General features: G+C 46.9%; 9 non-coding genes across 9 annotated transcripts; all 9 read left to right on the top strand.

Moving 5' to 3' along the window:
- Window positions 1-12,304: 12,304 nt before the first annotated feature.
- TRNAI-UAU (transfer RNA isoleucine (anticodon UAU)) lies at window positions 12,305-12,396 on the top strand. The gene is given in 2 exon segments: window positions 12,305-12,342; window positions 12,361-12,396. It is a non-coding gene; the product is annotated as a tRNA-Ile (tRNA).
- A 297-nt stretch (window positions 12,397-12,693) lies between these two features.
- TRNAI-UAU (transfer RNA isoleucine (anticodon UAU)) lies at window positions 12,694-12,785 on the top strand. Its single transcript is given in 2 exon segments — window positions 12,694-12,731; window positions 12,750-12,785. It is a non-coding gene; the product is annotated as a tRNA-Ile (tRNA).
- Window positions 12,786-17,735: 4,950 nt separating this feature from the next.
- TRNAI-UAU (transfer RNA isoleucine (anticodon UAU)) lies at window positions 17,736-17,827 on the top strand. Its single transcript is given in 2 exon segments — window positions 17,736-17,773; window positions 17,792-17,827. It is a non-coding gene; the product is annotated as a tRNA-Ile (tRNA).
- A 108-nt stretch (window positions 17,828-17,935) lies between these two features.
- Window positions 17,936-18,027, top strand: TRNAI-UAU (transfer RNA isoleucine (anticodon UAU)). The gene is given in 2 exon segments: window positions 17,936-17,973; window positions 17,992-18,027. It is a non-coding gene; the product is annotated as a tRNA-Ile (tRNA).
- Window positions 18,028-18,134: 107 nt separating this feature from the next.
- TRNAI-UAU (transfer RNA isoleucine (anticodon UAU)) lies at window positions 18,135-18,226 on the top strand. Its single transcript is given in 2 exon segments — window positions 18,135-18,172; window positions 18,191-18,226. It is a non-coding gene; the product is annotated as a tRNA-Ile (tRNA).
- A 107-nt stretch (window positions 18,227-18,333) lies between these two features.
- On the top strand, window positions 18,334-18,425 carry TRNAI-UAU (transfer RNA isoleucine (anticodon UAU)). The gene is given in 2 exon segments: window positions 18,334-18,371; window positions 18,390-18,425. It is a non-coding gene; the product is annotated as a tRNA-Ile (tRNA).
- A 4,978-nt stretch (window positions 18,426-23,403) lies between these two features.
- Window positions 23,404-23,495, top strand: TRNAI-UAU (transfer RNA isoleucine (anticodon UAU)). The gene is given in 2 exon segments: window positions 23,404-23,441; window positions 23,460-23,495. It is a non-coding gene; the product is annotated as a tRNA-Ile (tRNA).
- Window positions 23,496-23,613: 118 nt separating this feature from the next.
- Window positions 23,614-23,705, top strand: TRNAI-UAU (transfer RNA isoleucine (anticodon UAU)). Its single transcript is given in 2 exon segments — window positions 23,614-23,651; window positions 23,670-23,705. It is a non-coding gene; the product is annotated as a tRNA-Ile (tRNA).
- A 107-nt stretch (window positions 23,706-23,812) lies between these two features.
- Window positions 23,813-23,904, top strand: TRNAI-UAU (transfer RNA isoleucine (anticodon UAU)). The gene is given in 2 exon segments: window positions 23,813-23,850; window positions 23,869-23,904. It is a non-coding gene; the product is annotated as a tRNA-Ile (tRNA).
- The last annotated feature ends 66 nt before the right edge of the window (window positions 23,905-23,970 follow it).

Raw genomic sequence — 23,970 nt, 5'->3', positions numbered from 1 at the left:
AGTGCGTCATTGCCTACGCCAGTCGCCTCTTGTCCCCTTTAGAGCACTTTTTTTTCTGTCATCCAAAGCGAGTGCCTCGCTCTGGTGTGGGCAGTGGCTGAATTTCGCCCTTACTTCTTTGGCCGCCCATTTTCTGTCATCACGGACTACCATTCCCTGTGCTGGCTATCGTTACTGAAAGACAAGACTGGCCGCCTCGATCAAAGGGCACTCAGACTTCAGGAGTATTTATTCGTTGTGAGATAGAAGTCCGACTGCTTATATATGGATGCCGACTGCTTGTCTTGTCATCCCGTCGATCCTCCAGACTACGACGAGCAGGATTTGCCTCGCCAACATCGACTACAAAATACTTATGAAAGTATTAGCGAAAAGATTTCATCGTGTTATAAGAATATTGGTAGGGCCGCACCAGACTTGCGGTATCAAAGGCCGGTCATCGCGAGAAACGTGCATGTTGGGCGAAGTGTGTATGAATTCTGCGACGAGCTTGATGAACACGTGGCGATCATTCAGCTTGATATGGCAAAAGCTTTCGACCGCGTCTCGCACCAGGTCTTCTTTTGCATTTTAGAGCATTCAAATGTGGGCCGCGTAATACTAGAGGACATTAAGATGGCGTACACGAATTGCACAATGCGCATTATTGTCAGTGGTCAACTTACTGATGCCTGTGCTTTCGCTCTACTGTGAGGCAGGGATGCCCACTTTCGACCTTGCTCTTTGCAGCTTACCTCGAGCCACTCTGTTTGGCCATCGCTTACGATGAAGATATAACAAGTTTTAGGCTGCAGGCTGCACATGTAAAAATATTGGCTTACGCACAGATCCGGCCGTCTTTTCCTCGGACAGGGAGAGCATTAAAAAAGCCACGAATGTTGTTTAAACTTTTTGCGAGTGTACTGGAGCCCAGATTAACTGGGACAAGAACTACGGCTTTTGGCATGGCAACTGGGAAGACATGCCGGAACTTTTCTCTCATTTACGCTGGTCGACTGCTCCAACGCAATATCTCGGTGTGCCACTTGATCAGTACCGCGATCCTGAAACGTACCCGATTGATCAAGTGCTGAGTACAAGAGAAAAGACAGTGGAGTGGTAAGGCAGGTGATTGTCCATGTTTGTGACTGTCTGCAACCTGTTTCTTATTTACAAGATCTGGTATGTGATGAATGTGTTATGTGCATCGCGAGTAAGCTTACGAAAAATTCACTCTGCTTTCGCCGTTTTTATTTGGGCATCCACTTGGGAGCGGGCCAGCCGAACAAATTTGTTCCATCCAGTCAAGAAAAGTGTGCTAGGACTCGTGCACTTGTTTCGCGGTTGTATCGCGGTTCATTTATTTACGTGAACAAAACGACCAATTTCTTCGCACCGTCATACAAGTCAGGCTATACGGCGACTTCTTCCAGGATTCACCGTGACGTCATGTGAAAACATGCACGGAGCAGTAACTGGGTTTCTGCGAGAAGTGGTGCTCTCGTACAGGTTGTTAAATGTGCGGTTTTCACAACAGTACTCATGCAGCGTTAGCAAGAAGAAACTGCATAGGGATCCTGTTGAAAACATCCTTCCTGTACCTTTGCACCGTTTACCACATCGTGGGGGCCGAGGACAGGATCTGCTAAAAACAACAAAGAAAGTGCCAGTATCGCCTTCAGTTAGAACCTTCTTCTTTCAATTACACACCAACACACTTCCCGTTCACACCTGGCTTAGCGATAAAGGCATCTTCGTACTCTGGGCAACGAACTGTTATTTATTCAAGAAACCCGAAACAATCGAAAACGTATTCCTAGATTGTTGGGGCCCGATTTTTCACTTGGACATACTCCAGCGAACATTGAAGAGGCAGTTACCCCTTGACTAACATGGCATATGATTCTTCCCAGTAAATACATCAGACTATACACCATACGATCTAATTATGATCCTGAGCCTCCACGCTTTGTGGAAAGCGAGAACGGAATTTGTGTATGCAGACCCACTCTTTCATCCTGTTCGCAAGCACTTCATTGACAGTGTGGTATGTCTGAGAGGTGTATCGTTCGCTCTCTGATCCACCAGAGTGGATATCTATACTTCATGATTTGGTCTCGCTGAAAAAAAATAAATAACTCCGCATTAGCCAAAGCATCGGCGATACGTTTTATCCATTGCAACCCGTGACCTTAAATGTCAAACTCTTCAATAATCAAAGAAAGAAAGAGTCTGTGGCGTAATGGTTCCAATATCAGGCTTCTGTGCTAGAGGTTCTGTGCTCGAATCCTGCCGTCGGACAATTTTAATAATGTTTATTTAATTATTTATTTCGCAGTGCATTGTCGAAAATGACGAGTTTACTTGTCACTAAGACGTTTGTTTGAAGCCAGAAGGACGAACTTTAGGCAAATCCATATATTTACCATAATTCACATGCTGGCTCAACCGACTCTACTGCAGCTCCCGTAGGCGCTAGCGCCAGAGTTCCCTCTAGTAGTTAGTGTCAAAAACTCTAAGCGCCGTGCCACATAGCCTCCGCCGGCGATTTAGCCCACTGCCTCCTGCTACACTGTAGCCTGGCAACCTTTTGGGCTACTTTTTAAGAACCTAGCTAAAATGAACTGGCTACTTTTACAGCGAAGGACACGATCCCCAGGATCGTGTCCCCCATGATCGTGTCCTTCGATACATCGTTAGGCTGCAGAAAATCAACAACTTTGGAAATGCACATGCAATTCTTGCAATTAAGTTTCCCATATAAAAAAATTATCAATGTACACCTACTCCCTCGTATACAGATATCATTCAAACAACACATGGACATTCCGCAGAGTGGCTAGTTAATATCTAAAAGTGCCAGGATCAACACTCTATTGGAGACAGCGGAATTCATAACAAAATCATTCTTTACCTAATTGCTCAATAATTTAGCCAATATGAGTAATTTGAACCAACAGCAAGCTTAGGTCTACCTGATCAAATATAATTAGAAAATGGTTAATCAATTATTGCACAGCTATAGGCTTCGCTTACACGCGTAATTTTATAGTTGGATAAGTAGAAGTAATTCAATACTTTATATTGCATTCGGATTTTTATATCGGGGAGAAACCACTGCATATAATTCAAACTGGGACACCTCAGCGAACAGCAAGCCTCCGTTTTAAATGAATGCGTCGTTTGAACTACACAGACTACAAAAAAAAATCGCTAACACAAAGTTGGACGCTCATGTTAGCGGCGTGCAACCAGCACAGCTACCATCCGGAATGGGCGACGGGAAGCCCTCTGTAAAAGATGTTGGCGGTGCCGCTGCTGTCGCATGGGCTGGCATCGAAGTGCCGGACCTTTCCACACTTTCGGCCTCACGGCAACGCACGCCTCGTGAAGAAAATAGCGCCTCTTCCCCTTCACAATCAGACTCTCTCGCCCCTGAACACACTACCCCCTCGTAGTACACTGTACAAGAGCGTACTAGAATCACGAGGAGGTCGCGAATCATCTTATCATCGGCCTATATTTTATGTTCACTGCAGGACGAAGGCCTCTCCCTGCAATCTCCAATTACCACTGCCCTGCGCCAACCGATTCCAGCTAGCACCTCCGAATTTCTTCATTTCATCACCCCACCTAGTCTTCTGCCGTCCTCGATTGCGTTTCCATTAGCACCCATTCTGTAATCCTAATGGTACACCGGTTATCCAAACTACGCGTTATATGGCCTGCCAGCTCAAGTTCTTTCTCTTCATATCATTTAGAATATCGGCTATCCCTGTTTGCTCTCCGATACAAACCGCTCTCTCCTCTCTTCCTATCTCTTAACGTTATGCCTAACATTCTTCGTTCCATCGCTCTTTCTGCGGTCCTTCACTTGTTTTCGAGCTTCCTTGTCAGTCTCCAAGTTTCTGCCCCATATGTCAGCACCGGTAAAATGCATTGACTGTAGACCATTCTTTTTAAAGATAACGGTAATATTCCAGTCAGGAAGTCAGGAATGTCTGCTGAATGCGATCGGATCCATTTTTATTCTCCTGTAAGTTTCCTTCGGATGATTAGGGTTCCCTGGGAGTAATTGACCTCGGTAAACGTACTGCTTAGAAGATTCTAGAGGCTGACTGGCGATACTGAACTCTTGTTGCCTTGCCAGGCCATTGATCATTATTTTTGTCTTCTGCATATTAATTTTCAACTCTACTCGATATAGTCACCCTGTTAAAGGAGTATTGACACAAAAATTTTCGATCTGGTTTTTCTGCCTTAATAAGTAGCGTATGACCCAATAATCACGGCACGAAAGCTCGTTTACTTCAGAGCGCGACAGTTAATAATTTGGAGCCTTATTTATTTATTTATTTATTTATTTATTTATTTATTCATTTAATTCAGTACTTTCATAACCCGGAAGGGCTTTAGAGAGGGGGTGGGTACAATGCAAAAATAGAAACAGATACAGAAGTACAGAGTGCAGATTTCTATACAAAGATATTGGTGCTATTACAAAAAAAATAAAACCAAATACAAAAGTACAGAGTTTTTAAACAAGAGTAGTGGTGCTATTACACCAGGTAGTCAATCAGTGCTGATTTGAAAGATGGCATATCCACAGCTGAGGCATTGGAAGTGGGAAAGCGGTTGCACTCGCTGCAAGTTTTTGGCAGAAATGAGTGGAAGAAAACATTACTGCAAAAATAGGGTACGGCGACCTCGAACTGTGGTCAGTGCGAGGTGATACGTAGGAAGGCTGGAAAAGAAGTTCGCTTTTTAGTGATGGGCAAAAAAAAAGATTTTATGATACAAGGCCAGGCGAGAAATTTTTCACCGGGGAAATAGGTCTGGCAGTCTAACATTCGATTTCATTAAGGAAACGCTAACTGCACGATGATGGTTGGAAGTAATGAAATGAGTGGCGCGGTTTGTAGCGACCAGTCCCAGTTTCGGTTTCAGAAAGCGAGATGACCGAAGAAGGAATGTAAACACAGCTGGGCACGTGATCACAAAAACTTCTTACGTGTGCTCTGACGCAACGCCAGCGCGCACCCTCGCGCACGATCTTCGTGTTGCTAGTTCGTCTGCTACGCCTGCACGTGTTTTTCGATGTCCGCGCCACCATCGTCGTCGTAGTTTTCGTCATCCAGCGGCGATGATTTCCTGCAGGCGGAAGTCGCCGCCGTATCACTGGTGAAGTTACAAATTGCCTTCTCAACAAATTTTAAAATGCATATCATTTTTATTGACAAAACATGTGGCACTATTACTAACAGGGCCACGACCAAGGTCTGTGTCACTTGTGGCCTACATATCCACAGTCAAGATGATAGCACAGGCTGGTTAAGTATTTCAAGCGCAGTGAATGCAAGGTCGCACAATCTTATCTGCTCAATCATTGCCATTCTGATTTCTGCTTACGAAACAATTCATTCAATACATTACGATATATGAACACTAGGCCCTCGGAGGCACGACATGCATTTAGAAATTATTCGCTTTCTTTACATGCAACAAATGGCGACTTCAGAGTGTAATATTTAAGCAGCGAATGGGGCGCATCATGTATTTGTGTCGTATAATTGCACCGAGGCGTAGGTACACAAATCATTTTTAGAGGGCATAGTGGTTTCTGTGTATTTAGCTACAATGCATTAAGCAAACACACTTGCATACAGCTCTCACAAATAGGAAACTGGCTTGTGCAAATCCGAGTGCTTGGCCTATTTGGTACAAGTTCATCTTGCAACAAATGGCACAAGTGTAGACAATGCATATTAGACCAGACAAGTGCCCCTGTTTCTAGTCATGTGCGATCATCTTCTCTGCCATTTCAGCTAATGCTTATGCTAAGCAGTGATATGTTAGACAAGAATTCATTTACTATGGCATAATTGACCTCCTTTGATTTCTTTTTGTCAGAATGATGCAGAAACCAAGAGGGTGAGGTTACAAGATGGTTCAAAAAGGTAGCCCACAAGAGACTACAAAGTAGTAGCCCCTCAGTTCCTGATTTTGCACAGACCATGCTAAAGTAGCAGTTGCTGTCAGTAGGAGCTCAGAGGCACCAATTTCAAACAGAAAGGTTAAGGTTTTCTTAACCTTTTTTTTTTCTATAACTGCATTGGGCTCTCTACTCTCGGTTATATTGACATAGTCAGACGACTATGTCATGGCCCCTTTCACAGCGATAGCTAGTATAAATACAATGTTTCAGTACATAAAAAAGTAGAAGTAGCACAAGAAATGTTTCTTAGTATAAGAAACGTAATAAGCTCCAAAAGAAAACTGAGATAAATATTGTGACGGTGGGTCGCATTTAATTACAGGAGGGAAGATAATAGTCCAAGGTAGGCTATCTTCGTAGACAATCGCAGTACAGTCCAACTTCGTTGTTTTCTAACTTGCATTAGCATGTTTCATTTCCCCATTCCGCTGACGATGCCCAGTGGGCGAGTTAATCAGGGGACCGCTGGTGGTAAGGCTTGAGGCATGTGACATGAGTCAGCTGTGTCTTGCTGGAGCGGTGACTAGTACTTGTGAGATGAGTGATCCACCTTAGCATTATTTTGGAAGTGACGTTCCAATGGAGGGCGGCTTTCAATGCAGAGAACAGGTGCCCATTCATACGGGATAACAACATGCACTTCTATTGGTGACCCCGTTGTCAGCACACATCTGCCTGCCATCGTGATTTGTACTCGAATAACCTCGGGCATGCCTGTCTGCTGCTACTCTCTATTCTTCGGTGCTCTGCGCATGCGTCATTCCTCCTCCGCTGATGCTCCTTCCGTCGTTGAACCAGCAAAGGGTGTGGATTCTTATGGCAATTGTTTGTTTCATCTGGTGCGACCTCTTCTCTTTCAGAAAAAATGCCGAAACTAACTTTGGGAACGTCCCTCGTATTCTGCTGCAACCGCCATGCACTACAATTACAACAACCCACCAAAAATAACTGGTGGAGCGAATCAGCAATTATGAAATGCATGAAATTTCACTGCATGATATGAGGCACACGCACACAGATGACAAAGAAAGGCATGAGGAAATGACAGATTAGATGCTGCAAGTGGCAGCAACAATGCTCACAAAAAATAACACTGCCATATACAAGGTAACCTTTAGGGCATTACAAGCCTATTTCTTCTGCACATTTCCCGAATGCATAATGAGGAAATATACAACTCGTACCTTAGTAATACAGTTTTTGCATTACTATTGAGAGGGGCATGCTCATGATTAAATGAAAAGTAAATTGCTTGGTTTTACATCCCACAACCACAACCTGATTATGAGGCATGACGTTTTTAGTGGGGTACTCTAGACTAACTTCGACAACCTGGGTTTCTGTGGTGTGCACCCAATGAATGGTACACAGACGTTTTTGCAATTCGCCACCATCAGAATGCAATCACTGTCCCTTCATCACACAACTTCGTGCTTAGCAGAAAAGCCATAGGCACTAAGCCACCACGACAGGTACATGCCCGGGATGCTGGAATGCTGGTGATGGTCACTGTGCCTGGACTTTATTTGACTGCCATAGCCAGTACTTGGTCAAGCAAGTACAGCGGCGGGAAGAAAACATTCCCTTGAACCTTCACAACCCTGTGCACATTTAATTCCCCTCGATTGAAGCTAGGACAGTGCGACTACTAAACAGTTTGGATTGTTGTGACATACACGTTGTGACATACATGTTGCGAGATCATCCTGCAAGGTATACTCCAAGGTAACTGACATTAATGCCCTTCCTGTTGCGGGCTCAAACAAGAAAGCAAAATGTCATGCCACGTACGCCGGTGAACTGTCCAATGTAGGCTCATACGTTTTGTCACGAATGTTGCCCTCATACGTCACAGATGGCTCTGAACATAATGGTGTAAAACATCGCTGCTGCACTGCCTCCATTAACAGGATGTCTGGCAATACCAAATCAGTCTGGCATCCTGGAAGAGCAATCAGTGCTAAAGAGCAATAAGCATGCTAAAGGTGCCCCATCGAAACCCGCACATAATGGGTTCCGTAATAGCTTCAAGTTTGAAGACCACCAATACAAGTACATATTCCAATGGCGTGACAGGCACTTACCCACTTCCTTTACAGTTGGGCTCGTTTGGACTTTTGCAGCTTTTGTCATAGTCTTCAGAGCCACCTGAGTAGCCTGAGAAGAAACTTGACCAAAGCACTGAGTTTGTGTTTCCAGCTTTACTCGATCTGAGGAAATAAGTAGTCAGATGTTAGTCTAAAATCAAGTTTTCAATTATTCTTGTTTTGCCATTATTTCCTTATTTTTAAATATAGATATCTGCTGTGAACTGCATGTACTTCACGATTTATTTATTTATTTATTTATTTATTTATTTATTTATTTATTTATTTATTTATTTATTTGTACTTCATATACCCCATTTGGAGTTTTACATGAGGGGTGGGCATATTTAGATCATATTTTCAATGAATGCCTTGAACGATGAATGACTGAAGTGGTGCACCGCTTCGGCAGGTAGATGATTCCAGTCTTTCACTGTTTGAGCGAAGAAAGAGTTAAGATGAGCGGAGGCGCGAGCTGGAGGGGGATAAACAGCCTTTGAATGGCTATGATGGGATGAAGTGCGATGCGCAGGCGTGCTGTCAGTCTGAGGAAGTAGTGAGTGATAAAATTTGTAAAAGAGGCACAGTCTTGCTGTTTTGCGGCGCTGATCGAGAGTTGGAAGGTTCAGAGATTACTTAAGTTTAGTAAAGCTAGTGTGGTAAGAGTAGTCAGAATGAATGAACCTTGCTGCACGATTCCGTATGGATTCTAGTGCTGTTGCCAGGTTAGATTGGTGTAGGTCCCACACTGAGCATGCGTATTCCAGTTTGGGTCGACCGATTGTTAAATATGCGAGTAGTTTTACTGCGGGCGGAACAAGGCGTAGATTACGGCGCAGGTAGCATAGTACACGACTGGCATCATTGCTAATACGGCAAATGTGCGAGGACCAGCCTAGGTTATTGGACAAGTTAATACCTAGGTACTTATAAGAAGTCACAGCACATATTTCCGAACCAGCGATAATGTAATTAGCTGAAATAAATTTTTGGCGACGATGTAAAGTAAGTAGCGACGTTTTTTGACGTTGAGGGACATTAGCCAATTATTACACCAAGTTTCAATGACGTTAAGGTCGGACTGGAGAGCGCGGGAATCCGCGTCGTTAGTAATAGGTCAATAGGTTACACAATCATCAGCAAATAAACGAATTTTGGAAGAACAACCTATCCGTAAGTCGTTAATGTATATAGTCGCAGTACAACGTGGACAGTAGACAGGGAGACGTTCAAGAACCGCAGGACAACTTGTTCAAATACAAAGCGGGCTTCGTCCTTGCCGAGTCCCACTGACCCACTACATGAACTCCGTTAATGTCCCTATCTTCGTTGTCGTCTGCATAGAAGAATAGATGCGTCATTGGTCCCTCCCTAAGAAAGCATCGTCCCGATGCTAGACCAGAAGTGTCCCTTGCGGAAGTAAGGGTCTCTCGCATAGTTATTCGCTCACATACGGCTTCATGCGGACAACGTGCACAAGTTCAGGAGGGGGCGTGCGGCGCCGCGTACGATTGGGACTATCGGGGACGCCCTCGTACGTGACGTCACTGAGTCGGCGCAATACTCGATATGGCCCGAAGTACCGCCTTAACAGCTTCTCGGAGAGGCCTTGTTTCCGTATGGGTGCCCAAACCCACACTCTGGCGCCGACATCATAGATTACTATTCGGCGGTGAAGATCATAGCGCCCTGCGTCGTAGTCTTGCTGCTGGCAGATCCGCAAGCGCGCGAGTTGCCGAGCCTCTTATGCGCGTTGCGTAAACACAGCGGCGTCCGTATCAGTGTCCTCAAAGTCGTGTGGAAGCATCGCATCCAACCTCGTTTGTATATCCCGCCAATTAACAAGGGTGAATGGACTCATGCGCGTCGTCTCTTGTTTCACCGTGTTATATGCAAAGGTGATATACGGTAGGATGTCGTCCCAATTTTTATGTTCAACATCCACGTACATGGAGAGCATGTGTTCAATTGTTTCGTTTAGGCGTTCTGTTGATCCGTTGGTTTGCGGATGGTAGGCGGTTGATTTCCGATGCGCCGTTCCACTTAGCAGCAAGACGTGATCTAAAAGCGCAGCCGTGAATGCGGTTCCTCAGTCTCTTATTGCGACGGTTGGTGCGCCGTGTCGCAACACAACATGCTCAATGAAAGAGCGCGCCACCTCGGCTGCTGTACTTCTCTGGATTGCTTTTGCTTCAGCGTAACGTGTGCGATAGTCGGTTGCGATGATAACAAAGCGATTACCTGCAGTAGAAGTAGGAAGTGGGCCCAATATATCGATACCGATTTGGTCAAACGGTCTTCGATCGGAACGTGCACGGGTTGTAGGAGGCCGGCGGGTTTCGACGGCGGCGACTTGCGCCTCTGGCAGTCGAGGCAAGTGCGGACGTGATGTTTCACGCTGGTGTTAAGTTTCGGCCAGTAGTACCTCTGCTTCACTCTGGCCAACGTTCTCGTGTAGCCTAAGTGACCAGAAGTCACCTCGTTGTGACAGGCTTGAAGTACTTCCGTACGAAGAGCTGCAGGAATGACGAGCAGATAGGGGGACCCGGTCGAAGAAAAGTTTAATGTATATTGTGGCAGTACAACGTGGGCAGTAGACAGGGAGACGTTCAAGAACCGCAGGACAACTTGTTCAAATACAAAAGAACCACCGACACTCAGGGCCGCCATTAAAATAGAGCGTTCCGTGCGCCAGGGATGTCCTCTCAGCCCGCTTTTGTTTGCCACCTATCTAAAAGCTTTTGTTTGGCAATCATTCAAAACAGTAGCATGGAAGCCGGAGTGAAACTCCTGGCATATGCAGACGATGTAGTGGTGTGCTGTACAACTAAACAAAATATTACAGAAGTAACAACCATTGTTAAACATTTTGGAAACACAACAGGGAGCGTTGTAAATTGGAGTAAGTGTCTCCGTTTTTTGGCATGGTGAATGGCAGTCAACACCGGAAACGTTCGCCAAGAATAGATGGATTAGAGCGCCAGCTAAATACCTGGGCGTTCCGCTCGAACATTACCGGCGGAATGAGGACCACTGGTTAGAAGAGGCCAAACGATTCAAGAAAAAAAACAGCAAATTGGAAAGGGGCTCATGTCTCGATGTTTGCGAGAGCTACCGTATGTAACTTGTTTTTAATAAGCAAAATATGGTACGTTATGCAAGTTTTCTGTTGCTCTAGTTTAAATGTGCAAAGGTTCCACAGAGTTTTTGCTGTATTCATTTGGGCATCAGAATGGGAGAGGTGCAGCCGTACGAACTTATTTAGGAGAGTCAAGGACGGGGGCTTAGGCCTGTCACATCTTTTTGTAAACAGCTAGTTAACCGGTTTTCTTCCTTTCGAGACGAGCATGACCAGTTTCTGCGCACAATGTGCCAGTTACGACTGAGCAAGCATCTGCCGATGCACGTGGTGTGCAATTTAAGTATGCCTGGTGCTCTTCGAGTGTACCTAAGGGAAGTCGTTGACAGTGCCCGCTTTCTGTCCGTACAAATTTCTAATAATTATCTTTTTTCGGTGTCGCGGAAGAAATTGTACAGGGATATAGTTGGTATGATTATGCCGGTTCCGATGTACAGAGCCATAGACAGTGGAGCACAGGGAAACGACGTGTTAAAGCGTGTTAAGAAAATGCAGGTGCAGCCAAACACTAAATGCTTTTTCTTTAAGTTGCATACCGGAACTTTACCGGTACGGGCCTCTTTACAAGAGAGGGGTGTTTATTTACCTTGGGGAGCAAACTGCCTTATATGTAAACAGCTCGAAACAATTGACCATTGTCTTTTGCATTGTTGGGCAGGTTTTTTATTTCTTTTTGGGACGTTCTTCAAAGAACACTACAGAAGGAACTGCCTTTAAGTCCATTAGGTATTAGATTTTTGACGGTAGAACATGAGGACGGGATACTTTTCGACCTAATTACACTAATGGCCCTCCACTGTTTATGGCGGGCTCGAATGGCCGGTTTCTTCTGTGAGCCTGGCAGCCGGCCCGCGCGGCTGCTCTTCCGGGAAGGTATTTCCAAGTTAATTTATGTAATTAAAGACCAAGAATGTCCTCTGGATTGGCTGGCGAGGATCGAGCCCCTCGCAACATTAAATGAATTTTAAACCTGACATGGCCAGCCACAACGTGAGTGACCGCAGAACATGCATGCGCACATAATTATGTATCGCTTACATTGTTTTAAAAAACGATGCCCTTTGTGTTTGCTAGGTGAAAGTACCGGCAATAAAGAAAAAAAAATCCCCAGTGGCGCAATTGGTTAGCGCACGGTACTTATACGACAGTTCTCGTGAGCCATGCCGGGGTTGTGAATTCGAGCCTCACCTGGGGAACATACTTTTATATTCGAGAAAAAAGTCCTCATACGCACGCCAACTTATCTCTCCACTGTAACCCGATATATGCTCCCTTAGGTTTCTGCTGCACTCAATTCCCAGTATAGCGCAATTGGTTAGCGCACGGTACTTATGAAACAGTTCTCGTGAGCCATGCCGGGGTTTTGAGTTCGAGCGTCACCTGGGCAATATTCTTTTATATCCGACATTCGAGAAAAAACACCGCATACACACGCCAATTTATCATTCCATTGTTACCCGATATATGCTCACTAAGGTTTCGGCTGCACTCAATCCCCAGTGGCGCAATTGGTTAGCGCACGGTACTTATACGACAGTTCTCGTGAGCCATGCCGGGGTTGTGAGTTCGAGCCTCACCTGGGGAACATTCTTTTATATTCGACGTTCGAGAAAAAAGTCCTCATGCACAAGCCAGTTTATCATTCCATTGTTACCCCATATATGCTCACTACGGTTTCGGCTGCACTCAATGCCCAGTGGCGCTCATTCTGCATCCGGCAGCCGAGCTGTTCGGATCGTAGGGTCATGGCCTCGTCCGGGGCCGCGGCAGCGGCCACTTTTGGTCGCGGAAACAGGATCACCGACGACGATAAGGAGTATCCGTTTATTTTGCCTCATCTTCCGAAAGGACGAGTGGCATTTAACACCGTGTTTTTACACGGTGATGTACGTGCCAGAGCCTATAAGGTCGAAGATTTTAGAGACGCCCTACTGCCGACGGGACTGCTGCCGGACGTGGTATGCATAGGGGCGTACCAGATAAACCACGCCTGGGCGGTGACCCTGACTGATGCCACTGCGACGAAACGCCTTATGGCCTTCAAAGAACTGCAAGTGAAGGGACGACGGTGCGTCATCGTGAACCCGCAGGTCCAGCAGGTGAAGCTTCGGCTTCACTGGCTGCTGTACGGCGTTGCCGACGAGGACGTCCGGACAGCATTCGCGGCTTTCGGCAAGGTGGAGGAGGTAAGCCGGGAAAGGTGGCGCGTCCATGGCATGGGCGACAAGACTTCGACCACAAGGACTGTGCTCCTCAAGCTGAAAAGCGGCGTCAAAGTGGAGGACCTTCCTCATCAGGTTCGCGTCGGTGGAGAGTTGGCCTTGGTGGTCGTTCCCGGTCTACCCATTCAGTGCCTGCGCTGCCAAGGCACGGGGCACGTCCGCCGAGAGTGTAAAGTCCCCCGCTGTTCCAGGTGCAGACGTTTCGGCCACGTTGACGCTGATTGCGTCAAATCCTACGCCGCCGTGACAGGACCAGCAGCGAGTGACCTTGCTACAGAGCACGTCATGGACGTGGTCGAGACGGAGGACGCCGCCAAGGGAACGGGAGACGTGGTTTCGACAGGGACACTCAGCGGGTCATCGACCGCCGGCGCGGACGGCTCAGTGGCTGAGACTGCCTAGAAGGCGGGCAAGCCGGTACAGGACCTCCCTGCAATGAGCCGTGCTACGGGGGGCGTTAACAAAGAGGCGCCCGACAATGACACGACGGCAAGGCTGCAGGACAAGGACGTCAACGACGGTGAGCGGACTATGACTCTCGGTGCCCCAGTCAAGCGCCCCCACGACGAGACCAAAGAAAGGGACGGTGGTGCGACGAGCACCAGCAAGGGGCCGCCGATCAAGGCGCTTCAAGGAAGGCGGATGGGCTACAAGCCAAAGCCGAATCTACCACCTGAAAAGAAACCTGTGGGCAAAACGCCATCGCTTAACGACACCAACAAGCCGGGAGGTCCCGGAGGCGGCTAGCCGAGGGCTAGTCGTGAACGGCTCCGGGCCTGCTTTTCCCGCTGGTTGAAAATGGCTGAAATACCGTCCCTTATTGTTGCCACATTGAACGTGCGAGGGTTGGCGGCTACTCGTAGGCAAAGTCAGGTACTACGGTTGGTCACTGACCACAACATAGACGTACTAGCCGTCCAAGAGACTAAGGTTGACGGAGAGGAGCAGACCGGGAACATGGTGCGACGATTCACGCACAGATATTTTGCGGTGGTTAGCCATGCGGTAGGCACGTCCGGGGGGTGCATTCCGTTTGTTAAGAAGCTGCCTGGGCTGCAGATTCAAAGTGTATTTTCCTGCGAATCTGGAAGGAATGTTTTTCGTGATGTTTTGATCTGTGGTATTGAATTCCGCGTCCTATGTGTGTACGCTCCGAATTCAATGGAGGAGCGTGTCTTGTTTTTTTCGAACCTTTCTAAGTATGTTAGTTGTGAGAAGCGTGTTATGTTGTTAGGGGACGTTAATTGTGGGCTGAATGCCAGAGACAGAGTGAATAATGCCGGTGTGCGAGACAAAAGCTGTAGCGTATTATCAAAACTAATGGGGGAAAATGAACTTGACGATGTTTTCGAGTGTCTGGAAGGGGGGCGGAAAGTGACTTTTACTCGTTTTCAGGGCAGTAGTCATGCACGACTGGATCGAATGTACATGTCGTTGGACATGATTCCAAGATGCCATAGTTATTGTGTAGTGCCCGTGTCGTTTTCGGACCACTGCCTTGTAAAATGTCACATAGCTGTAGTGAAAACATGCTTTTAATTGGGATCTGCTGAAAATGAATGCCTTGTTACTAAATGAACAGGGGTTTGTAAAAGCAGTAAGAGTTGCGGTTAATGAAATATTCCATGATTCAACGGAAACAATAACAGAGAAGTGGGAATGTCTTAAACAGAAGGTTAAAATTAAAGCCATAGAAAGATCGAATTGCATGAAATTCGAAAGGGAATTGAAAGAAAATGGCTTCAGAAGACTGCTTGAGCAGCTGATAACGCTTGAGTGTAGAGAGCCTGGTACGTACAAAGACGACGTGCGATACATCAAGGAAAAACTTGAACAGTTCGACAAAGAGCGTTATCAAGGTGCCATCGTGCGTGCGCGAGCAGAAGCACTAGCGGCAGGGGAGACGCCCACTAATAGGGCGCTTGGTCTAGAGAAGGCGCACGGACGGCGAAAGCACATCGATAAAATTCTAATGAACGGGGCTGTCGTTGAAGACAGTGAGAGCATCGGGTGCGCCTTTGTCGAGTACTACCAGTCGCTCTTTGCATATCAGGAAGGGAATGTAGAGGGTTTTAAAGCGAATTTTCTTAATCGCATGTCGCGAATAAGTGATGATTTGAAAGAACGATTAGAAGCCAAAATAACCGAGGGGGAAGTCGAAAAGGCAATCGGCGATTTGAACCCGGGAAAGTCACCTGGACCTGATGGCCTCGGCGCTGGGTGGTATAAGGCGTTTAAGAGAGAATTGGCTCCAGTGCTGGCAGAGGTAATAAATGACGCGTATCAGCAGAAATGTTTTCCCCCTTCCTTTGGAAAAGCGCGTACCATACTAATACTTAAGAGCGATCAAATAGATAAACTAAAGTTAGTGTCATTCTATAGGCCAATACCACTAACAAATGCTGATTACAAGGTATTTATGAAGATTTTAGCTACCAGACTCCAAGGCGTCATCAAGGAAATAGTCGGAGACCATCAAACTTGTGGCATCAGAGGGCGAACTATTTTTTCTAACATCCTTAAGATGCGATGTGTGCTGGAGTCCTGTGACGTCACCGGAGGCGGCGTTGCAGTTCTTCAGCTCGATCTCGTGAAAGCTTTCGATTGTGTCGCTCATGTTATTTTGTTTACCACCTTGGATCACGTTAATGTCGGTTCCATCATCACTGAGGGCGTAGCCTTGGCGTACAAAATTGCACAACCAGATTAACTGTTAATAAGTCACTGGGGGCCCCCATTAACATTATGCGTTCAGTGCGCCAAGGCTGTCCCCTCAGCCCACTTCTGTTTGCTATTTATATAGAGGCCATGTGTGTGGCAATCAATGTAAATGAATAAATACGTGGTTTTAGACTGGCAGCGACAGAAGTGAAGCTACTGGCGCATGCAGACGACATTGCAGTGTGTTGCATAGATAAACAAAGCGTAACCGAAGCAATATCTCTAGTAAACCATTTTTGTGAATTCACGGGTAGCAGAGCAAACTGGAGCAAATCCCTCGGGCTGTGGCACGGGGACTGGCTTTCCGCACCGGACTGTTTCGCGAGTGTGAGCTGGGTGAAAACTCCGACGAAGTATCTCGGTGTTCCCCTAGACAGTTACAATAGCAGTGATGAATATTGGAGGACCCAAACAAGTGACATGAAAGAAAAAGCCGACAAATGGAAAGGTACTAACCTGTCTGTTTTTGCAAGAGCGACAGTTTGTAACATCTTTTTAATCGCCAAGTTATACTACGTTATGCAAGCGCTGTATTGTTCCAGAGTAAATCTGCAAAGGCTGCACAGAGTGTTTGCGGTTTTCATACGGGGTTCAACCTGGGAAAGGTGCAGTCGAACAAATTTGTTCAGAAGAGTGAAGGACGGGGGTGTGGGTTTGGCGCATCTTTTCGTTCGACAACTAGTAAACCGATTTTTGTTTTTCCGCGACGTGCGCGATCCTTTCCTGCGCACCGTATGTCAGCACAGATTGACCGACGCATTGCCGGCACATGTTGTCAGTACGGCCGGCATAACCGGAAGACTTCGTGGCTATTTTAAGGAAGTGGTAGACAGTGTGCGTTTTCTTACTGTTCGTTTTTCAAGTGATTACTTGTGTCAAGTGAAAAGGAAAACGCTGTATAAAGATGTGTGCGACATTGTTTTCCCAGTGCCGTTATACAGAGCCATGTACAGTGGAGGGCCAGGACAGGACGTCCTTAAACGGGTTAAACGCATGCAGGTGCCACCAGGGGTAAAATCCTTCTTTTTTAGGCTCCACACTGGAACCCTGTCCGTGAAGACTTTTATGGAAGAACGAGGCTGTCTCGTACCTTGGGGTTCTCACTGCTTGATCTGCAAGAAGCCCGAAACCATAGATCATGTGTTCTTGCACTGCTGGGCTGCTGTGTTCTTCTGGGACGTCTTGAAGCGAACCCTGAAGAAAGAATTACCTGTAAACCCCCAAGGGATCAGGTATCTGCCTATTAAGGATGAAGATGGCATCCCATATGACTTCATTATGGTGAATGCCCTCCACTGTATATGGCGGTCTCGAATGGCTGGGTACCACTGCGATCCCGACGCACGGCCGGTTCATATATATTTCAGAGAATGTATGTCGCGGTTTCTTGATGTACAGAAAATGCAAGAATGTGCACCGGATTGGCTGTCGAGGCTAGAACCTCTCACAGCCATGAAGGAATTTTAATTTGACAACGCCGGTCCTATACGGACGGATGGCATTATTGTAATTTTTTTTCGCTGTTTTCCATTTGTGAGATGCGTGTATTTTCTGTGTTATGTCAAAGACCGGCATTAAATAAAAAAAAAAAATCCCCAGTGGCGCAATCGGTTAGCGCACGGTACTTATAAAACAGTTCTCGTGAGCCATGCCGGGGTTGTGAGTTCGAGCCTCACCTGGGGAATGTTCTTTTATATTCGACATTCGAAAAAAAAAAAGTGCTCATACGCACGCCAATTTATCATTCCATTTTTACCCGATATATGCTCATTTAGGTTTCTGCTGCACTCAATCCCCAGTGGCGCAATTGGTTAGCGCACGGTACTTATAGAACAGTTCTCGTGAGCCATGCCGGGGTTGTGAGTTCGAGCCTCACCTGGGGAATGTTGTTTTATATTCGACATTCGAAAAAAAAAAGTGCTCATACGCACGCAAATTTATCATTCCATTTTTACCCGATATATGCTCATTTAGGTTTCTGCTGCACTCAATCCCCAGTGGCGCAATTGGTTAGCGCACGGTACTTATAGAACAGTTCTCGTGAGCCATGCCGGGGTTGTGAGTTCGAGCCTCACCTGGGGAATGTTCTTTTATATTCGACATTCGAAAAAAAAAAGTGCTCAAACGCACGCCAATTTATCATTCCATTTTTACCTGATATATGCTCACTTAGGTTTCTGCTGCACTCAATCCCCAGTGGCGCAATCGGTTAGCGCACGGTACTTATAAAACAGTTCTCGTGAGCCATGCCGGGGTTGTGAGTTCGAGCCTCACCTGGGGAATGTTCTTTTATATTCGACATTCGAAAAAAAAAAGTGCTCATACGCACGCCAATTTATCATTCCATTTTTACCTGATATATGCTCACTTAGGTTTCTGCTGCACTCAATCCCCAGTGGCGCATTCTGCATCCGGCAGCCGAGCTGTTCGGATCGTAGGGTCATGGCCTCTTCCGGGGCAGCGACAGCGGCCACTTTTGGTCGCGGAAACAGGATTACAGAAGATGATAAGGAATATCCGTTCATTTTGCCTCAACTGCCAAAAGGACGAGTTGCGATTAACACCGTGTTTTTGCACGGTGATGTGCGTGCGAGACCATACAAGGTCGAAGATTTCAGGGACGCCCTACTGCCGACGGGCCTCCTGCCGGACGTGGTATGCATAGGGGCGTACCAGATAAACCACGTCTGGGCGGTGACCCTGAATGATGCGACGGCGACGAAAAGACTGGTTTCCCTAAAGGACCTGCAAGTGAAGGGACGACGATGCGTCATCGTGGACCCGCAGGACCAGCAGGTGAAGCTTAGGCTTCACTGGCTGTTGTACGGAGTGGCTGACGAGGACGTCCGGACAGCGTTCGCGGCTTTCGGCAAGGTGGAAGAGGTGAGCCGGGAGCGGTGGCGAGTCGAAGGCATGGGAAGCAAGACGTCGACCACCAGGACGGTGCTCCTCAAGCTAAAGAACGGCGTCAAAGTTGAGGACCTTCCTCATCAGGTCCGCATCGGCGGAGAGTTGGCCTTGGTGGTTGTGCCCGGTCGACCCATGCAGTGCCTGCGCTGCCAAGGCACGGGGCACGTCCGCCGAGAGTGTAAAGTCCCACGCTGTTCCAGGTGCAGACGTTTCGGCCACGTTGACGCTGACTGCGTCAAATCCTACGCCGCCGTGACAGGACCAGCAGCGACTGACGTTGCTGAGGAGCACGTCATGGACGTGGTTGAGACGGAGGACGCCGCCAAAGGAACTGGAGACTTGGTTTCGGCAGCCACACTTGGAGGGTCATCTACCGCTGGCGCTGAAGGCACGGTGGCTGAGGCTGCCGAGAAAACGGGCAAACCGGTACAGGTCCTGCCTGCAGTGAGCCTTGCTACGGGGGGCGTTAACGAAGACGCACCCGACAACGACACGACAGCAATGCTGCAGGACAAGGAAGACAATGACGGCGAGCGGACCGCGATTATTGGTGCCCCAGTCAAGCGCCCCCACGACGAGACCAAGGACAAGGACGGCGGTGCCACCAGCACCAGCGAGGGGCCGCCGACGAAGGCGCCTCAAGGAAGGCGGATGGGCTACAAGCCAAAACCCAATGTACCACCTGGAAAGAAGCCTGTGGCCAAAACGGCCACGCTTGACGACACAAACAAGCCGGGAGGTCCCGGAGACGGCTAGCCGAGGGCTAGTCGTGAACGGTAAGCACCATGCTCCGGGCCTGCTTTTCTCGCTAGCTGAAAATAGCTGAAATACCGTCCCTTATTATTGCCACATTGAACGTGCGAGGCTTGGCGGCTAGTCGTAGGCAAAGTCAGGTCCTACGGTTGGTCACTGACCACAACTTAGACGTACTAGCCGTCCAAGAGACTAAGGTTGATGGAGAGGAGCAGACCGGGAGCATGGTGCGACGATTCACGCACAGATATTTTGCGGTGGTTAGTCATGCGGTAGGCACGTCCGGGGGGTGCATTCTGTTTGTCAAGAAGCTGCCTGGACTGCAGATTCAAAGTGTATATTCCTGTGAATCTGGAAGGATTGTTTTTTGCGATGTCGTGATATGTAATGCTGAATTCCGTGTCATATGCGTCTACGCTCCGAATTCAGTCGAAGAGCGTGTCTCCTTTTTTTCTAACCTTTCTAAGCACGTCCGCTGTGATAAGCGCGTTATTTTGTTAGGGGACTTTAATTGTGTGTTGAATGCCAGAGACCGAGTGAATAATGCAGGTGTGCGCGACAAAAGCAGTAGCGTATTATCAAATCTAATAGGGGAAAATGAACTTGACGATGTTTTCGAGTGTCTGGAAGGGGGGCGTGAAGTGACTTTTACTCGTTTTCAGGGTAGAAGTCATGCACGACTGGATCGAATGTACCTGTCGTTGGACATGATTCCAAGATGCCACAGTTATTGTGTAGTGCCCGTGTCCTTTTCGGACCACTGCCTCGTAAAATGTCACATAGGTGTAGTGAAAACGAAACATGCTTTTAATTGGGATCTATGGAAAATGAATGCCTTGTTACTAAATGATCAGCGGTTTGTAAAAGCAGTAAGGGATGCGGTTAACGAAGTATTCGATGATGCAACGGAAACAATAGCGGAGAAGTGGGAATGTTTTAAACAGAAGGTTAAAATTAAAGCCATAGAAAGATCGAGTTGCCTAAAATTCGAGAGGGAAATAAAAGAAAAGGGCTTAAGAAGACTGCTTGAGCAGCTGATAACGCTTGAGTGTAGAGAGCCTGGTACGTACAAAGACGACGTGCGAAACATCAAGGAAAAACTTGAAAAGTTCGACAAAGAGCGTTATCAAGGCGCTATCGTGCGTGCGCGAGCAGATGCACTAGTGGCAGGGGAGACGCCCACGAAAAGGGCGCTGGGTCTTGAGAAGGCGCACGGACGGCGAAACCACATCGATAAAATTCTATTGAACGGGACTGTCGTTGAAGACAGTGAGAGCATTGGGAGCGCCTTCTTCGAGTACTACCAGTCACTCTTTGCATTTCGGGCAGCGAATGTAGGGGGTTTTAAAGCGGATTTTCTTAATCTCATGCCGCGAATAAGTGATGATACCAAAGAACGATTAGAAGCCAAAATAACTGAGGGGGAAGTAGAAAAGGCAATCGACGATTTGAACCTTGGAAAGTCGCCTGGACCTGATGGCCTCTGCGCTGGGTGGTATAAGGCGTTTAAGAGAGAATTGGCGCCATTGTTGGCAGAGGTATTAAATGACGCGTATCAGCAGAAATGTTTGCCCCCTTCCTTTGGAAAAGCGCACACCATACTAATACCTAAGAGCGATCAAATAGATAAACTAAAATTAGTGTCGTTCTATAGGCCAATAACACTAACAAATGTTGATTACAAGATATTTATGAAGATTTTAGCTACTAGACTCCAAGGCGTCATCAAAGAAATAGTCGGAGACCATCAAACTTGTGGCATCAGAGGGCGAACTATTTTTTCTAACATTCATAAGATGCGATGTGTTCTCGAGTGCTGTGACGTCAACGGAGGTGGCGTTGCGGTTCTTCAGCTCGATCTAGAGAAAGCTTTCGATTGTGTCGCGCATGTTATTTTGTTTACCATCTTGGATCACGTTAATGTCGGTTCCATCATCACTGAGGGCGTGGCCTTGGCGTACAAGAATTGCACAACCAGATTAATTGTTAATAAGTCATTGGGGGCCCCCATTAACATTATGCGTTCAGTGCGCCAAGGCTGTCCCCTCAGCCCACTTCTGTTTGCTATTTATATAGAGGCCATGTGCGTGGCAATCAATGAAAATGACAAAATACATGGTTTTAGATTGGCAGCGACAGAAGTGAAGCTATTGGCGTATGCAGACGACATTGCAGTGTGTTGCATAGATAAACCAAGCGTAACCGAAGCAATAACTGTAGTAAATCATTTCTGTGAAGTGTCTGGTAGCAGAGTAAATTGGAGCAAATCCCTCGGACTGTGGCACGGGGACTGGCTTTCCGCACCGGACTATTTCGCGAGTGTGAGCTGGGTGAGAACTCCGATGAGGTATCTAGGTGTTCCCCTAGATAGTTACAATAGCAGTGATGAATATTGGAGGAAGCAAACGAGTGAAATTAAAGAAAAAGTAGACAAATGGAAAGCTACTAACCTGTCTGTATTTGCAAGAGCGACAGTTTGTAACATCTTTTTAGTCGCCAAGTTATACTACGTTATACAAGCGTTATATTGTTCTAGAGTAAATGTGCAAAGGCTGCACAGAGTGTTTGCGGTGTTCATCTGGGGTTCAACCTGGGAAAGGTGCAGTCGAACAAATTTGTTCAGAAGAGTGAAGGACGGGGGTGTGGGTTTGGCGCATCTTTTTGTTCGACAACTAGTAAACCGATTTTTGTTTTTCCGCGATGTGCGCGATCCTTTTCTGCGCACCGTATGCCAGCACAGATTGACCGACGCATTGCCGGCACATGTTGTCAGTACGGCCGGCATAACCGGAAGACTTCGTGGCTATTTTAAGGAAGTGGTAGACAGTGTGCGTTTTCTTACTGTTCGTTTTTCAAGTGATTACTTGTGTCAAGTGAAAAGGAAAACGCTGTATAAAGATGTGTGCGACATTGTTTTCCCAGTGCCGTTATACAGAGCCATGTACAGTGGAGGGCCAGGACAGGACGTCCTTAAACGGGTTAAACGCATGCAGGTGCCACCAGGGGTAAAATCCTTCTTTTTTAGGCTCCACACTGGAACCCTGTCCGTGAAGACTTTTATGGAAGAACGAGGCTGTCTCGTACCTTGGGGTTCTCACTGCTTGATCTGCAAGAAGCCCGAAACCATAGATCATGTGTTCTTGCACTGCTGGGCTGCTGTGTTCTTCTGGGACGTCTTGAAGCGAACCCTGAAGAAAGAATTACCTGTAAACCCCCAAGGGATCAGGTATCTGCCTATTAAGGATGAAGATGGCATCCCATATGACTTCATTATGGTGAATGCCCTCCACTGTATATGGCGGTCTCGAATGGCTGGGTACCACTGCGATCCCGACGCACGGCCGGTTCATATATATTTCAGAGAATGTATGTCGCGGTTTCTTGATGTACAGAAAATGCAAGAATGTGCACCGGATTGGCTGTCGAGGCTAGAACCTCTCACAGCCATGAAGGAATTTTAATTTGACAACGCCGGTCCTATACGGACGGATGGCATTATTGTAATTTTTTTTCGCTGTTTTGCATTTGTGAGATGCGTGTATTTTCTGTGTTATGTCAAAGACCGGCATTAAATAAAAAAAAAAAAGAAAAAAAAAATCCCCAGTGGCGCAATTGGTTAGCGCACGGTACTTATAGAACAGTTCTCGTGAGCCATGCCGGGGTTGTGAGTTCGAGCCTCACCTGGGGAATGTTCTTTTATATTCGACATTTGAAAAAAAAAAGTGCTCATACGCACGCCAATTTATCATTCCATTTTTACCTCATTTTTACCTGATATATGCTCACTTAGGTTTCTGCTGCACTCAATCCCCAGTGGCGCAATTGGTTAGCGCACGGTACTTATAAAACAGTTCTCGTGAGCCATGCCGGGGTTGTGAGTTCGAGCCTCACCTGGGGAATGTTCTTTTATATTCGACATTCGAAAAAAAAAAGTGCTCATACGCACGCCAATTTATCATTCCATTTTTACCTGATATATGCTCGCTTAGGTTTCTGCTGCACTCAATCCCCAGTGGCGCAATTGGTTAGCGCACGGTACTTATAGAACAGTTCTCGTGAGCCATGCCGGAGTTGTGAGTTCGAGCCTCACCTGGGGAATGTTCTTTTATATTCGACATTCGAAAAAAGAAAGTGCTCATACGCACGCCAATTTATCATTCCATT

Source organism: Dermacentor andersoni, chromosome 8 (assembly GCF_023375885.2).
Source record: "Dermacentor andersoni chromosome 8, qqDerAnde1_hic_scaffold, whole genome shotgun sequence".
NCBI lineage: Eukaryota > Metazoa > Arthropoda > Arachnida > Ixodida > Ixodidae > Dermacentor > Dermacentor andersoni.
Note: the sequence above shows the minus strand (reverse complement) of the source record. Positions and strands in the feature narration are given on the sequence as shown.